Genomic DNA, 14,431 nt, shown 5'->3' on the forward strand with positions numbered 1-14,431 from the left:
CAATAAAAGATATAGTGCGTCAGAAATCATTCGTAATCAAAGCAATTATATTATTTGCAAACGAAATCTCTCTTTAGAATAACGTGAAGGAATTTCGTCTCCAACAAAAATGTATCAAAGCTGGGTTTTTTTTGGAGTGGGGTGTTTTATGTAGTTAACGTTAAATTTCAGTTTGCTACTTTTTGTCACGTCTTGTTAGACGCTTTTTGTCAAATCGGCAAATTCTGTTAACTTTTTGTTATGGTTGGGAGATTTTTGAAATTTTGCTCCATTAAACGCTATTCACATTTACTTTTGCTTAGTTGTTTTGTATATTGAGGGAATTTGTCACCTTTCCTGTACCAAGTTCGCCAGTTTCCGCTATGTTAATTAGCTACCAGTTTCGTTTTCACGCTACAAGTTTCAGTTTCATCTTCTTAATTAGCTACTAGTTTCATTTTCTGTGTTTGATTCGTAAAATTTCTCGAATTTATCGGATGCACCTTTTAATTTTCTCTTCTATTTTTTCTTTCAGCACTCGGACCCAGTCTCAAGTAGAGTTTTTTGCCATGCTGGATTCGAAAATTGAAGCGGTATTCATATATTTTGCTATACTTTGCCGAAGTTACTGTCTCTTCAGGGTATTTTTAATAACATGACTCCTTTGCATTGTACGAAAAGCTTAATGCTGGTGTTTTTAATCCTTCGTCAATCCAGAGGTTCAGACATCTAGACTCGATAGGAGACCCGGCTAAAGAGACACGATAATGTCATGACTTCCGATTTGAGCACAAAATCACGCACTTTAACGACGAATTTTGTCTTTTTTCGTCGAAGACTTGAACAGTTTCCATGTAAAGTGGTCGCTTATTTTATTGCTAAGTTGTGTAAAAACTGGCGAGCACATTTTAGGCAGCCCAAATTGAGATCATCAAGTTTTTGAACTTGGGTCTTTGCTTCTTACAGGGGGGAAGACTTACAGGAAGACGAAAGCTGATTGTACTTGAATACATGCTCATAATGTAACAGATAGAGATTATAGATTGCATGATCATTCAAAGCTGCTGTTGGCGATTCACGAAATTTTTCGGTCGAAAATTAATCGAACTGTGTTCCTAACATCGCAATCCAGGACGTCGTTCGCTGTGATTTAGTGAACTAAATAGACGAGTATTTAAAATATGATTCGTCGCTTAACTCAGATAGTAGCTTTACAAAACTAGTTAAATTATTTTATAAAGAGACATTTCTCATTGAGAAGCATATAGTTAGTCTATGAAAATAGGTCATTATCCGAAGCTATATGTTGTGGAAGGAGACATTAACAATGTCCATGATGACAATTACATGTACTCTATGATATTTCGCTTGGCTTGCAAATTTTTGTCACAATTCTTATTGTTCATTGTTATTTAATCCATGGTCTCATGACATTTATTATGATCATACAAGTTACAAGCATGTATTGTACGTCGACATATGTATGATCGAACGCTATATGCTTTTGTTGCAGTTATTGCAAAAACGAGTGATTGAAAGTCAAGTAGAAATGCCATAAAATTGCGTATTACCACCAAAAGAGCCGAAGCTGCGTTTAGACAGTGTCTTACAATTATTATAAAGAAAAGTGCAAATCAAAAAAATTGGCTATTCGTGTTTATTTTCTTTATGTAAATTATGAACTTGACCTTTTATCTCATTTGATAAATTCTTTTCATGTTAAATGCATTGTTTAGATGTAGCTTAGGCTGCGTTTACACTATACCGGATTTGCTCATCACGACATCTTCATTTGCTTTATAGGGTTAACTGTTCGGAGTAAAAGCTTATTAAGCTGATAGATTTAGTCTATTTGATTGTGTTTCTGGCGTTGAACAATTTCCCCGCCTTTTAATACAAAGAATATTCAACCTGCTACGATAGCAATACGGTATAGTGTAAGAGGGGCCTTAGTTGACCCATACTGCACGTATACCCATCTTGTAGGATGTTTTTTTTTTATAGCTTATGACTCAAGTCCCATCTCAGTGGTGGAACTATTCAATTTCGATCATTTTCATTAGAGCCGTGTTCACTCGTTTTTACAAACTGCCACAAAAGATTTGTCATTCGAAAGATCTTATGTTAAAGAATACGCAAGTATAAGAATTACCCAAAGTCATCGAATATTGTTTAAGTTGCAGAGCGTAAAAGTTGCATTCATCTTTTTTTTTGATGGTCGTAGATACCTCACACATGTATACGTGTCAGGCTGGAGCCTCGTCATGCCTCGTGACAGATGACTCATGAGCATAACCAAGGCTTAAATAATCTTACGTAAAGAACTTTAAACACTGTATGATCTAATGTTATCAGAATTCCCCATTACTAAGCAAAATACTTAGAATCCCCCCTGCAATTTCACTATTTTGCTTAAATGATCAGCGAGCGTTGTGGTGAAATTAGGAAGTTTAAAAATAACAAGGGCATAGGCAAACAAGTGATGGTGATAATTTTCCATACATTAGTCTTCTTTAGATTCTGCATGTGTTCATACGTTCCTGCACCAGTAGAGTGAAATGTCGTCAGTTGTGGGGAATTCCCTTTCCAGTTTTTGCATCTCATCAACATATTTGAACGTTTTCAGCATTCTTTTGATAAGGTATAAATATGACCAACCATAACTGCACATAAATGGAATTTTGTAGTTTTTGTCAGGTTGTTATGAAAAGATATACCTCTGTATTCATACAGATCTTGAGAATTTTTTGAATGAAGAAAGAAGTAATTTCAACCACTGCTCTGACTTTTGTCTGCATTTTTTGTCTTGCTGACGCTGCAAAAGTAAAAGATAGAGAAGACGTGGAAAATGTCGCGGGAAACTCAACTATTTGGTGAGATTTTTTCTTTTCATCTTATTAATCGAACTTGTTTAGCCATACGATGTGAGAGTTCAGAAAAACCCTAACACAATATACGTTCTCTGATCAATCGCTAACCCATTTACTAATGGTAGATTGTTGTTCCATATCTGCTTCATTGATGCACTAGAACATGCATGTATTATAACGTTACGCCTTTGAACAGTTCGTTGTTTCAATTTCATGAAGCCAGGCTCAATTTCATAAAGCCGTCTCTGCCAATTAAATTGGGCTGCTCAATTGTAGGTTTACTCATCGTGGCGCGATTTCACTATTCGTGCTTATTTGAGGCATAGCATTTTTATGAAATAGAGGAAATTTCAAAATTTCAAGGACTTACAAAAAAAGTGATGATGTGATTTTCTCTACATTATTACTCTGTTGATTCTGTGGTTTCCTTCGCACGGACTAATATCGTTATTTTTGTCCGCTTTAGGTGCATTCCCTTACAGCATTGTCTGCATTTCCTTTGTTACTATTTTTTTGACCAGTCACAAGACTACACGTCCATTTGATAAAATTTATCAGATCGACTAACAAGAAAAAGAATCAGATCAGTTTTGTCTTTTGTCAAGTTTTTATGACTAAATTCACTGCTATATGAAGAAGTATCGAGAATATAAAATGAGAAAAACGGCAACAATTTCACTCACTATCGTCCTTACCTTCGTCTTGTTATTAGGGCAGACAAAAGCGTCGAAAAGACAAAGAACTGGGAACTGTCATCGGTAATGAAGTGGGAATTTCACATACATGGTGAGATTTTTCTTTTATTTAACCCTGATTAATGTATTGAGGCTGCAGACAATTACGCACACAGGATTTGTTTTCTGATATTATTAGAAATCCTGCTCATAATGTAACAGAGAGTTTGTAGGCTTGCATGATCATTTACCGCTGCTGCTAGCAATTCAACAACGTTTTCGGGCGAAAATCAATCGAACTGTGTTCCTACCATCGCAATCCTTTTCTAGGAACTCGATCAATGTAATTTCATTATATTGCATTGGAAGTTGTAATTTAATGAGCTGTAGACGATTATTTCAAATATGATTCGTCGCTGAACTCAGGCAGTATTTGAAATCATGCTAGAGATTATAGACTTGCATGATCATTCACCGCTGCTGCTGGCGATTCACAAAACTTTTCGGTCGAAAATCAATCGAACTCTGTTCCTAAAATCGCAATCTCCTTCCAGGTCGTCCTTCACTGTCACACTTTCGAAATTTTATATTAAATCTAAGTGATCAACTAAATCTAGTTTGCCTTTTTTGGTTTTCTGGAGCGTATAGTTATTTTCAACTGATCAGCGACATAATGTGTCTACAAACTGCATTCGACCCATACTCCCACATATATTGCAGTTAAATTTTATTGTGAAAGATGTGTTCAGTATAAAACAGTTGATAAACTCAACATCTATATAAGATGACAAAAATAGTTCCGTAAAAATCAATTTTCTTGCTCATAAATCCCAATAACAGTTTTTCGTGGCACGAAATGGGATTGCTAGTACTGATAATTGTTTGTTTGTATGTTTGTTTATTGTTTGTGTGTTTGTTTACGTTTAACGAACAATATTTATTAATTATATTTGGATCAACGTTTTTTCAGCTATGGGTTACTCGAAAATTATTTTCATTGTAATTTGGACAATTATCTACACAGTATCAATATTAGAGAGTTGGAAGTGATGACAATTAATGCTTCCTCACATCATGGTAAGTAAATCAATTACTGCGCTCATTTAGTGAGACCTCAATTTCGTTGCGTCAAATTGATTAGTTTGCCGGTTTATAACCGGTTCCGCACTTATCAATTACTTTAAAACGTAAAATTTGTTTACATAGTTATTTTTTCAACTTCGTCAATAACATGCTAGATATCACCCAAGAACGTATCATTTACTTATGTACTCTAATAGAAGGTAACGCGCTACATGCTTCACCAAAGTTACTGTGCAAAGGCGCAGCTAGCTTGATGATTGGGGGTACTCATAAACGAATTGTAGCCATTGATCATTGCATGCATGTATGAATATCACCCCCCGGCTAATTATCGTCACTGTTGCTGCGCTCCTTATTGTTAAATTAAATAGTCGTATTTTGTAAATGATTTTTTTCGAATACGTTCTACGTAATTTAGGCGAAAAGATGGAACACCCAACTCATAATGATCTTTTTTTGTCAAATAGGCAAAAACGACGCGTTGAAGAATGTTTACGGTGGCAGGAAATATATACCTTTTTGGTTCGGTCTTCTGTTCATTCGTAGGGTGCCAGCATGACGTTGTGCTAATTGACAAGATGGAAAAAGAGACTTTGGTCAAAATAAATCATATACCTATATATTCAAAATACTTTCAAAACGAACTATTATAGTTGGTGATGAATTTCTACAAAATAAGATTTTATCAATGGAGTTGCATCTAAGGTGCTTAGATATGTAAATATATGTGCAAAATCGAGCATGGGTATGATTTATTTTGACGTACCCTTGATCCTCCGTTACTGATATAAAATTATTTATCAAAAAAGTTGTAAAAGTTAAGTTCTATATGTTGTTTAATTGTTCTAAAACGTTTAGACTTTTAAGTCTTTTGTATTATTATGGTATAGGAATATATAATAAGACATAATTTGTTTCTTATTAGCCCGAGCATCCTAACTTTGTTGAAACAAAAATGTTGATAAATAGCGTAAAATATATGGTTTGAGCCTCGTTATTAGTTACACTGCAGATTTAAATGTGATTATAATTGAATAAAGAAGAAGGAATTTTTAAACTTGAGTCATGTAGGCTTTGAGTCTCTGAATGCGATTTCATGCGATTTGGGAAAGCTCACGAGTGGATTTTAAATATATCTATAAGTTATCACCAACATATTTTCCTCCCTAAAGTTTAAGGAAACTGATCAGATAGACTGTGTCTCCCATTATCATTGCTCACGAGCATGCATACAATGCACACTTGCCATCATAACTTTTTTAAGATAGCTTTAATGAGCGTTAGTAATGCTGCCTCATACCAATGCAATAAAGTAATAAAATGGACTTATTTTTACATTATTCTCCAGCGCTAATTTTACGCGAGTAAACAGACTGGTTTGACCACCCATACGTCCGCTCCCTTAGATGCCGTAAAATGAAGACGTCAACAAAGAGGTGACAATGTATGGTCAGTATCAGCTTTGTGGCTCTGTAGGAGTTAAAGAGAGTAAATGAAAGGTAAATTTCAATTGACTCTGAAGATGAGTACAGCTAACTTCTGGCCGAGGGCGTCGAAACGTCAATCAATAATGACGCCAACAATCCTTTTCGTCAAGAGTGCTCTACCAGAACGATCAACAACTACAAACATTTAGGCCCTGTTCACACGATACCGGATTGGCTTCATACCTGATTACTTTTCGTACCGGATTCGCCGTTTCGGAGATGATAATTACACTTCGAAGACTAGTACTAGTTAACAGCGCACGTTGCATTGTGGTATATTTCAGGGGACGCAAGACACTTTGCTTTACTAGCTCGTAAGCAACTACAGTACACATAAATAATCGAGTATAGCATTTAATTATATATAGTTGGAGTTGATTTGTGACTGTAAAATAATAAATATAATGAATGAACAGCATAATTGCGCTGAAAAGTTTGCCTTCATTCTGACTGTGAGATTGCTTGTGTGGTTGATCAATGTTGTTCAAAATTTACAACAAAATTTGTTATAGTCATCATGACTTCATATATCATGATCCATGTGTATTTCTGTTGAATGAGGCTTATCATTAATAAATCTCCCAAATACTTAGCTTTGTACACCTACATGTCACACATATTGACTGACATGAGCCATAGTATCACCAAATCGCTCAAACACTAACTGTGTTTACATGTCACAAGGCCGAGTTAACTTTTGGCAGGGCCTTCTTCCCCCCCCCCTGGCGAGTTGAAATTCAGGTTGTCCTGAAGTCAGAAAGATTAGAAAGTAATTTGTAGACCATGATTTGCAAAAATATCTGTTTGTTAAAAATTTAAAATAAGAATGTATGTACATGAATTTGAAATTTTGAATTCTCATCCTATCCAACTTATTTCAATGAGTCGGCGATGCATGCTCGCTCGACCGTATGTAAAATGTACGTGTAAGTAAAGTAACATAAGTTTTACTAAAATCTCATTTTGCTTTGTGAATGTTGTGTTTGCGGGATTTCTTTACAGCAAACTCGTTAATTATGACGACATATCAATTATACAAAGCAGATCATTTTCGATGCTACGTAGAACAGAGCTGTTTAATCGCTTCTGTGTCATACATGATCAGAGCTTATTCTTGATTAGCTTAAAAGTTTTGAAAAGGACAGCTCTCCAGAACAGTTTGAGATCATAAGACTAAGATAGATCCTCAGTGCAATTACAGTGTTCGGAAATACAGTTTCCAGATTGTTCTCCAGAAGAGGTCTGGACATGCACAATTTCAATTAATCCACGTAATTGCGACATCATTGTCATCTTTCGTTGTGTATCATCAGAGTATGTTTCGTTCATCCTCGTCCACCTACTCTACCAACGCGCCGAAAAAAATTAGAACTGAGTAAAGCGGCGGGCCTTGTGGGTGGACGCCCCTTCTGCCATATGGTTAATCCTGTCCTAACATGTCACATGTGAGGATGAGTCATATGCATGAGCTATGTATGTAATTATCAAATCACTCAAATACTAGACTCTGTCAATGTCGGACTTGCATAGTTTCGTTGTGATTCTTATGTTCCTAGCCATGGTGATGAGCTCAGAAAATAGGCGAAACAGCCTTTGTAGATGCCGATTTTGTGTGGATGCAATCTATTTTTTTTTGCTAATTATGTTTTTGCCAAAGAGTTGATGCACTTTCAGGGAATTAAGAATTGTTAGTAAATTGGCTGATGCGGTTGCTAAAACGCGTGAAATCCCATTTCAAATGGTACAGTTTTCAAAATTTTTTTGGGGAGTTGCCAACGTTAAAAAATTCCAGTTAAATCTGTGTGATTTTTTTAATAACATTACAGAAATCTTAATAAGTATTTGAATAAATTATTTTCCCATGTTTTTCGTTCTTTAGAGATTTGTTTTTAGAACTGTTGTCTTAGTTATTTTTACAGTATCTATGGACTCAATAAGAAAATTGCGTGTGCATATCAGGAAAGGTTGTTGCAGTGATATACCATTTAAAGCAGGAACCCAGATGAATGAACGACTCCACAAATGGTTGCGATTTACTTTTTTCTTCTTGGGTATTTAGGCGTGTAGTACTTTCTTAAAGAATCTTCGAGCACGCATGTTTTTCTCCTTCTAGATCTTTTTTCTGAAATCACAACAAAAATATGTATTTTCTATTTTTCTACACTAAACTTGCAGTTCTTAATTCATTACTTGCATAAGTTGCTTTTTTATTTACCTTTTTTTCTTCCAAAAATTCCTGCCGTGCACTGTCCTGGACGATGTCTTTAACCTCTCCACTTACTTCAACAAGCACGGTTTGATCTACAAGAGTATTTTAATGAGAAAGAACAAAATTATCACATATCAGAGTGTTTAATGCGTTTTTCCTTTACCGTTTGTAGAGTTCACAAGAGGATCGTTCTAAATAAAAATATTGTTGCGCTCAACATTTTGTAAACCGTCAATCATTGTTTCAACTGCTAAATGCAAAAAAATATCCAAATTATTACTTTTATCCATTACATTACTTTTTTAATTTCATTGCTTCATTTACCATTTTCTTCGCTCACTTCTTTCACTTGCTCATTGTCAGTGCAATTTTTTGTGACCTCAACAACATCTTTGTTCATCAATGAGTCGATGTGATTCGGATAGGGAGGAGTAATTACGTTTTTAATATGAAAAGCCAGAGAAATTTATTCATTCTGGTCAGTTGAGAAACAATACAAAATATATCATATGGGATTACAGTAGCAACCTTTGAAAAGTGCAAAACGAAGGTCATTGGCAAGGTAGTTATGTTTTATATGCGTGCCAAAACTCTGCTGGTTCTTTAAACTCAACTCAATCATTGATTCTCTCACAAAAGTACGAAGAGCATCACCCATACCAGCGGCGCCAATGAATTCCTTGGCTCGAGAAACGTTAAACCCGAATACGCTACCGCAACGGCATTTTCGCGTCGTGAAATACGGGTTAAAAAGTCTTTACCTGAAATTCATTACAATCTTTGTTCACATAGGCATTTAATGGCGAGTTCACTGAGAAAATTAATACATTACTTGCTCAGTTAAGCATAGATAATCATATCTAAGGATAAAGTAACTACCATTATTTTCCTGTTACCTATGTGTACGCGCGGACCTATTCTTTAAAAAGCAAAGCCACTCAGACATCGCAAACAATGACCATGGTGTTTTGCTTTTGAGTTTTGACCGGTTTTGACTTCAGGCAAAGAAAGAAATCATTTCTTACTGTCGTAGAATCAAATGAACGATTATTTTGAGAGCTTATGGCGGCTGTTACCATGTATTTATGTAAGAATTGGTTCTCGGTTCCATCGTCTCGATTTTTTTTAAGAAAATTTTGTCTACCTAAGGAAAATTTGCACTGGGTTTTTTGCTGCACGTGACCTGAAAAGTCACGTGATAGAAGGTTTTATATTTATTCTCAAGCCACGCGGTACCCCAGCGTTTGTCACGTTGCCTGTCTGTATGCTTGGGGTGGAGAAGGTGACCTAGTACAACTTCGACATTTTGTTTATATTTTATATCATATTTTCATAGCATTTCTTTTTTAAAACTGTGGGAGTTTAATGAAATGGAGTATTTACGATACTGCGTGAACGGATTGCAAATGATTTACTCTGGATGGCCGTTTGGTGGGTGAAAAATTAGGGTCGGTAAGAAAAGTATGTTTTGTAGTACATGCAAAGAATTATTGGGACAGACAGTGTATTGATGAACGATAATGTATGAAATTTCGATTTGAGGTAGGTGATTTAATTTCTTTGATGTAAATTTTTTTAAAGTTTGATAATGAAATAAAATGGTGTTAAGACAATACTGCCTTAACATGTGCTAACGCTATGATTGCACATGGTTGAAATATTGACGTACGCATGTGATAATGGTGAATCTACTGAAAGCGTTGGTGAATTAAGCGATGAACAAACTACCACAAATGATATGTTTGAATCGAAGGTGTTGCAAAGTAGTCTTAACTTCTGGCTATTCTGCTGTGGAATTCTCTTGCTATTATTCCTAGCTCCAAGCCAAGCATATTGATATAATCGATAAATTCGGCTAACTTCGGAAAACATAAGCTGTTTTAGATTTCCACAATCCTCAAAGGTGCAAAGGCTAGTTTCCTGCCATGTGTCACCCACAAAATGGGTTTTTCTCATTAAGCCACATATTTTGAACTTTGATACAACAAAGTAATGAGAAATACAGAAAATATTACTACATCAAATAATCTTAATATAAACTTAAGTTATTACGACAAAAGACTATGCTTTAGCACAAAATACAACTAATGGTATGAAATGCTGCCATACAAATTTTATTTCAAACAGTTACCATGTTTTAGTAGTAAATTTAATTGGCTTTTGATAATATTGCTGCCAATGATGTGAATCAATATTTGCTATTTGAGTGAATAATGAAAAAAAGTTACCACCAAGATCTGAGGTGGCAATATTTATTTAAATCGAACAATGTAGAATGGCAGCACTTTGTTTTTTGGATTTTGTTCAAGATGCTATTTTATTTAGATTTTGGCCTTGGGGTTTTCAAAAGACATGTTCAATGGAGGTGCTAGGATGCTTATTTTAAGCAAGTGTGTTTTTTCTTCTTATTGATAACTGAGCTAGAGGACCCTTTGGTGATGACCATCGACAGGAGGAGATGTTGTGGACAGTGATGGTACGTATATGAAAATGAAACTCAATGACAACATGAAATTGTTTTGTACCCACATTACCCCGGTTTGTGTAGTGTTAAATTTGAATATCCCTTCGGAATTATCTTTTTTTAAATGTTGTTAGATTGCCATATTCTGATTTACGTAGGGTGGGTTTTTGTAATATTATGATATATTTATGTGTTATTTTCTGCCGTCTTGGGAACAAAGAAGACAGAACATTTCTTCACAAACTCATGTGAGCTTGATTGTAAATTGGTGTAGTGCATTGGCTGCTGCAGCTCCCTGCAGTTTTTTTATATGAAGTAATAGTTATGTTTATGATTAGGGTGCTTCCAACCTTATTGTGAACCCCAATTTTTTAACTGCTTGAAATCTTCTTCAAAGAAATGTTATACAAAGTGCTTACAAAATTTCAAATGGGAAACAATGAAATGAACTTGAAGAATGAATTTTGAAGTTTTTTGGAACTGTTGGTGGAAAATGTGACTTCAAATATTGTTGATAATGTTGCCTTTTGCAATTTCATATGAATTTATTTCAATTAGCCATCAAAAAATGTAACTTGTAGTTACCTTTTTTTGCTGATAAAATTTTCATACTTACCTGTTACTTTGACTCCAACACATAGCAAGTGATGACTAAATTCTCTCAAGACAGGATCATTTCCTGGTTGATTGTGATCGATAGGTCTGATGCTTGTGTATCCTTTGTAAACGCACCAAAAGGCTTTTGAAATGATTTATTAAAAAAATAAAACAATAAAATGCACTTTCTGATTGTCTATCGCATTGTCTTGAGTTTGCATTAGTTTTTGCAAACAAATCTGAGTTCAATCAATTATATCAATCAGAGGATTTGTAAATCAATGATGAATGCATGTTAGAGCTTAATTTATAAGCTTTAGTTCTAAGGAGACCACCAACGTGACAATAGCCAGCATATGGGGGGATCCAGCTGCAGGTAAAATAATTTAGTAATATAGCTCGTCCATTCGTTAATTTTCTTTTGAGCTTGACAGCCAATGGCATTGTTATACAGGTATTTTCAATTTAAAATTGGCAGTTATAATTCTTTACCTGATTCTGTATTTTCTACTGATTGCTGCAAGCCTAAAGTACAACAATATGTACGATGTCAAGATTAGATAACACAGATCTATGACTTTCAATGTAATTCAGCATGCCAAGACAATAACAGAAATGATTCTGGTTCAAGAATCTCGTTGCTCACCTCTTTTACCAATATTTATATTATCAATACTGAAATTAGGTGTGGACTATGACCAAAGGCAGGCTTATTAAAAGCATGTGTTATCTTTTTTATAGTGCTTCTCGGTTGTCATCTACAATAAAATAACAACTTCTTGAAAGCCAACGTGAACCAAACGGTTGACATCGCGCTCTGTTATCGTGCAGTTGAAGGCTATTCTAGTCTGTTTCCTACCATCAATGTTACCGCTACTAAAAACTGCTCCACATCAAGTGATGACAAACAACTTTCTCAATTAGTATCAAATGGTCGCTGGCATTGAAGAGAAACAAAATTTATCGGAGGAACTACTCCGGGAAACTAAAGTCAGTCATCCAAGTGAACGACGTGACCAGCGCTCAATGCGATGTTTCAATATTGGGCAAGATGGTCATATTTCACCTTATTGTTGCCAAAAACGTCAGCTTCTGGACAACCGGCACTCACGGCTCCCAGTGCGATAGTTCTAATGTAAGTAAAAACTTTGGCGAATTTGTTGCCAACCACCAACTTGTTGATTGTGTGATTACAAATGTTTCTGTTCGCGCTCTTATTAACATTGTTTCAATGAAATTTTTCCTAAATGTTGATATGCAACGAACGGTTGTTTTTAACGAAAAAACATTTAGGAGATCTTATGCTCAGCCATGTGTACATCAATTTGTGTTATATAACAACTGGTGACAAATCGTTATGTCACTCATAAATTTAAATATGGATTAAAAAATGAAAATTACTAAGATTGTCAAAATTGCCATGACGTCTTTTTTTAGTAGATGAACAAGGCCTTCTCTAAACCACTCAAATCTTTAAAATTTGCAAATTTCTTAATATGTGAATGATTCTGGCATTCTGGTTCAAAAACTTCGGACATACAACGTCGTGAATTTTAACGGCGGTGAGAAACCTTGGGCTGAACGTTATCTTTTTGAAGCTTAAATCCACATTCGAAGATATTTTGCCAATTTCTAACATAACACAATTACTTGGAACTTTTTAAATCCGATACATGTCTTTAAAAAATTTCCCCATTGGACTAGCTCTCTCAATTTGTTGGAAAGTGATGACCAAAGTGCATAGTTCACCTGAAGTTTATCTACTTCTGATGACACATTAGCTCTATCTGATTCCATTTATTGAAACAAGTCATATACATGTGCAAAAATCGATCTCGCGTATTTATCTTAGTTTACTTTGTCTTAGGTGAAAGAGTCTTGTTTAACAATTAATGATATACAATTGCAAAGAGGGTAAGTGCAGTCTGCATTTGCAGGAGCTTGAGACTTTAATAAGGAAATTACTGTGAATGTTTTTCAAATGGTAAACGATTGATTGTATGTTTGAGACTACCATTGTTACCCTCTACATTAAAAACCACAAGATTTAACGAAACACCATGCCTCCTAAAGGGTCAATCAGTAATTGTTGAGTTGCACATTTTGTGACTAGTTGAGGAAAATAAAGGAACTTATTTGTTTCGCAATTTAAACTCCTACTCTCAGTGCGTTTTCGGCCATGCATTTGCACTGTGCATGATATCTTCATCTAGTTTGTGTGGGTGAATTGTCTGCTGGTCAATCAATGTTTCATCGATTTTTGAGCATGGTCACGAAGCGATTTACTACTCAGTAATTTTATACTCGGTAAAACATATCTTAACATCCTAGTTTAAAACTTAGCTTGGCAACTATCTCTCTTGCGAAAGAAATTCTGATGTAAATTTCGCGACTTTTTCAATAACGCGTACTTCATACGACTAGATTAAGCTGTATAACAAAGTGTTGTTCAGCTCCAACTACTTGCAAATGATGACCTCAGAATAGGGACATATGATATTTTGTATGATTCAAAACATTCTGTGTTTAATTGATCACATCTGATGCAAGTGGCTTCAACATATTGAATATTCATTGCTTTTTGGGGAAGAACTATTCTATTGTTTTATTTTTGATACTTGTTGTAGGCGTATTCAATTCCAAACCAAAGTGTGATATCATTGGCAACGAGGGATGATGACGTCATTGGTAACGTGTAATATTCTTATCTGCATGTTGTGTTTTGCCGATGATGTAATCTAATATTTGCTACTCTTGATTAACGAAAATGATCAGTAACCACCAAGATCTCTGAGGCTAATTCTTCTTATGACGCAATTTTCTGTTTCTAATGGTGAATTGATAGTTTTGTTGATGTTTCTTTTAGGATAGTTTTAGGACGAAGTTTACTATTCTGCTGTCCTTTCACTCACGGAAGATCGACATTGTGTGAACAGTATCTGTAGATGATTGGGTAGTTATCATTTTAAGAAGGACGAAGTTTGTTATTATAGCATCTAATTACTCTGAAATAAAGAAGTCAAAAATTGTTGTTCTATGGTCTTTTGCTCCAGGATTCATTTAGTACG

The 14,431-nt window shown here is 35.1% G+C and overlaps 3 long non-coding RNA genes and 3 other non-coding genes across 8 annotated transcripts; 5 read left to right on the forward strand and 1 right to left on the reverse strand.

The window, feature by feature from the left end:
• Positions 1–2,506: 2,506 nt before the first annotated feature.
• On the forward strand, positions 2,507–5,668 carry LOC124439246. Its single transcript, XR_006946323.1, has 4 exons — positions 2,507–2,852; positions 3,562–3,635; positions 4,494–4,600; positions 5,074–5,668. It is a non-coding gene; the product is annotated as an uncharacterized LOC124439246 (long non-coding RNA).
• A 2,217-nt stretch (positions 5,669–7,885) lies between these two features.
• LOC124439248 lies at positions 7,886–12,110 on the reverse strand. Of its 3 annotated transcripts, XR_006946327.1 has the most exons (6): positions 12,010–12,110; positions 11,856–11,888; positions 11,383–11,484; positions 8,466–8,493; positions 8,309–8,394; positions 7,886–8,215 (listed from the first exon to the last, which is right to left on the reverse strand). It is a non-coding gene; the product is annotated as an uncharacterized LOC124439248 (long non-coding RNA). The 3 variants fall into 3 exon arrangements; XR_006946326.1 differs by lacking the exons at positions 11,383–11,484; positions 11,856–11,888; positions 12,010–12,110 and adding an exon at positions 8,627–9,564 and having other exon boundaries at positions 8,466–8,549; XR_006946325.1 differs by lacking the exons at positions 11,383–11,484; positions 11,856–11,888; positions 12,010–12,110 and adding an exon at positions 8,627–9,564 and having other exon boundaries at positions 8,466–8,552.
• On the forward strand, positions 9,559–14,398 carry LOC124439247. Its single transcript, XR_006946324.1, has 6 exons — positions 9,559–9,844; positions 10,628–10,778; positions 12,105–12,498; positions 13,231–13,277; positions 13,991–14,051; positions 14,230–14,398. It is a non-coding gene; the product is annotated as an uncharacterized LOC124439247 (long non-coding RNA).
• Positions 10,476–10,547, forward strand: LOC124439685. Its single transcript, XR_006946413.1, has one exon. It is a non-coding gene; the product is annotated as a small nucleolar RNA SNORD24 (small nucleolar RNA).
• Positions 13,079–13,162, forward strand: LOC124439686. The gene has a single exon (XR_006946414.1). It is a non-coding gene; the product is annotated as a small nucleolar RNA snR60/Z15/Z230/Z193/J17 (small nucleolar RNA).
• Positions 14,087–14,161, forward strand: LOC124439684. Its single transcript, XR_006946412.1, has one exon. It is a non-coding gene; the product is annotated as a small nucleolar RNA SNORD24 (small nucleolar RNA).
• Positions 14,399–14,431: the final 33 nt, after the last annotated feature.

Source organism: Xenia sp. Carnegie-2017, unplaced genomic scaffold (genome assembly GCF_021976095.1).
Source record: "Xenia sp. Carnegie-2017 unplaced genomic scaffold, XeniaSp_v1 HiC_scaffold_19, whole genome shotgun sequence".
NCBI classification, from domain to species: Eukaryota; Metazoa; Cnidaria; class Anthozoa; order Malacalcyonacea; family Xeniidae; genus Xenia; species Xenia sp. Carnegie-2017.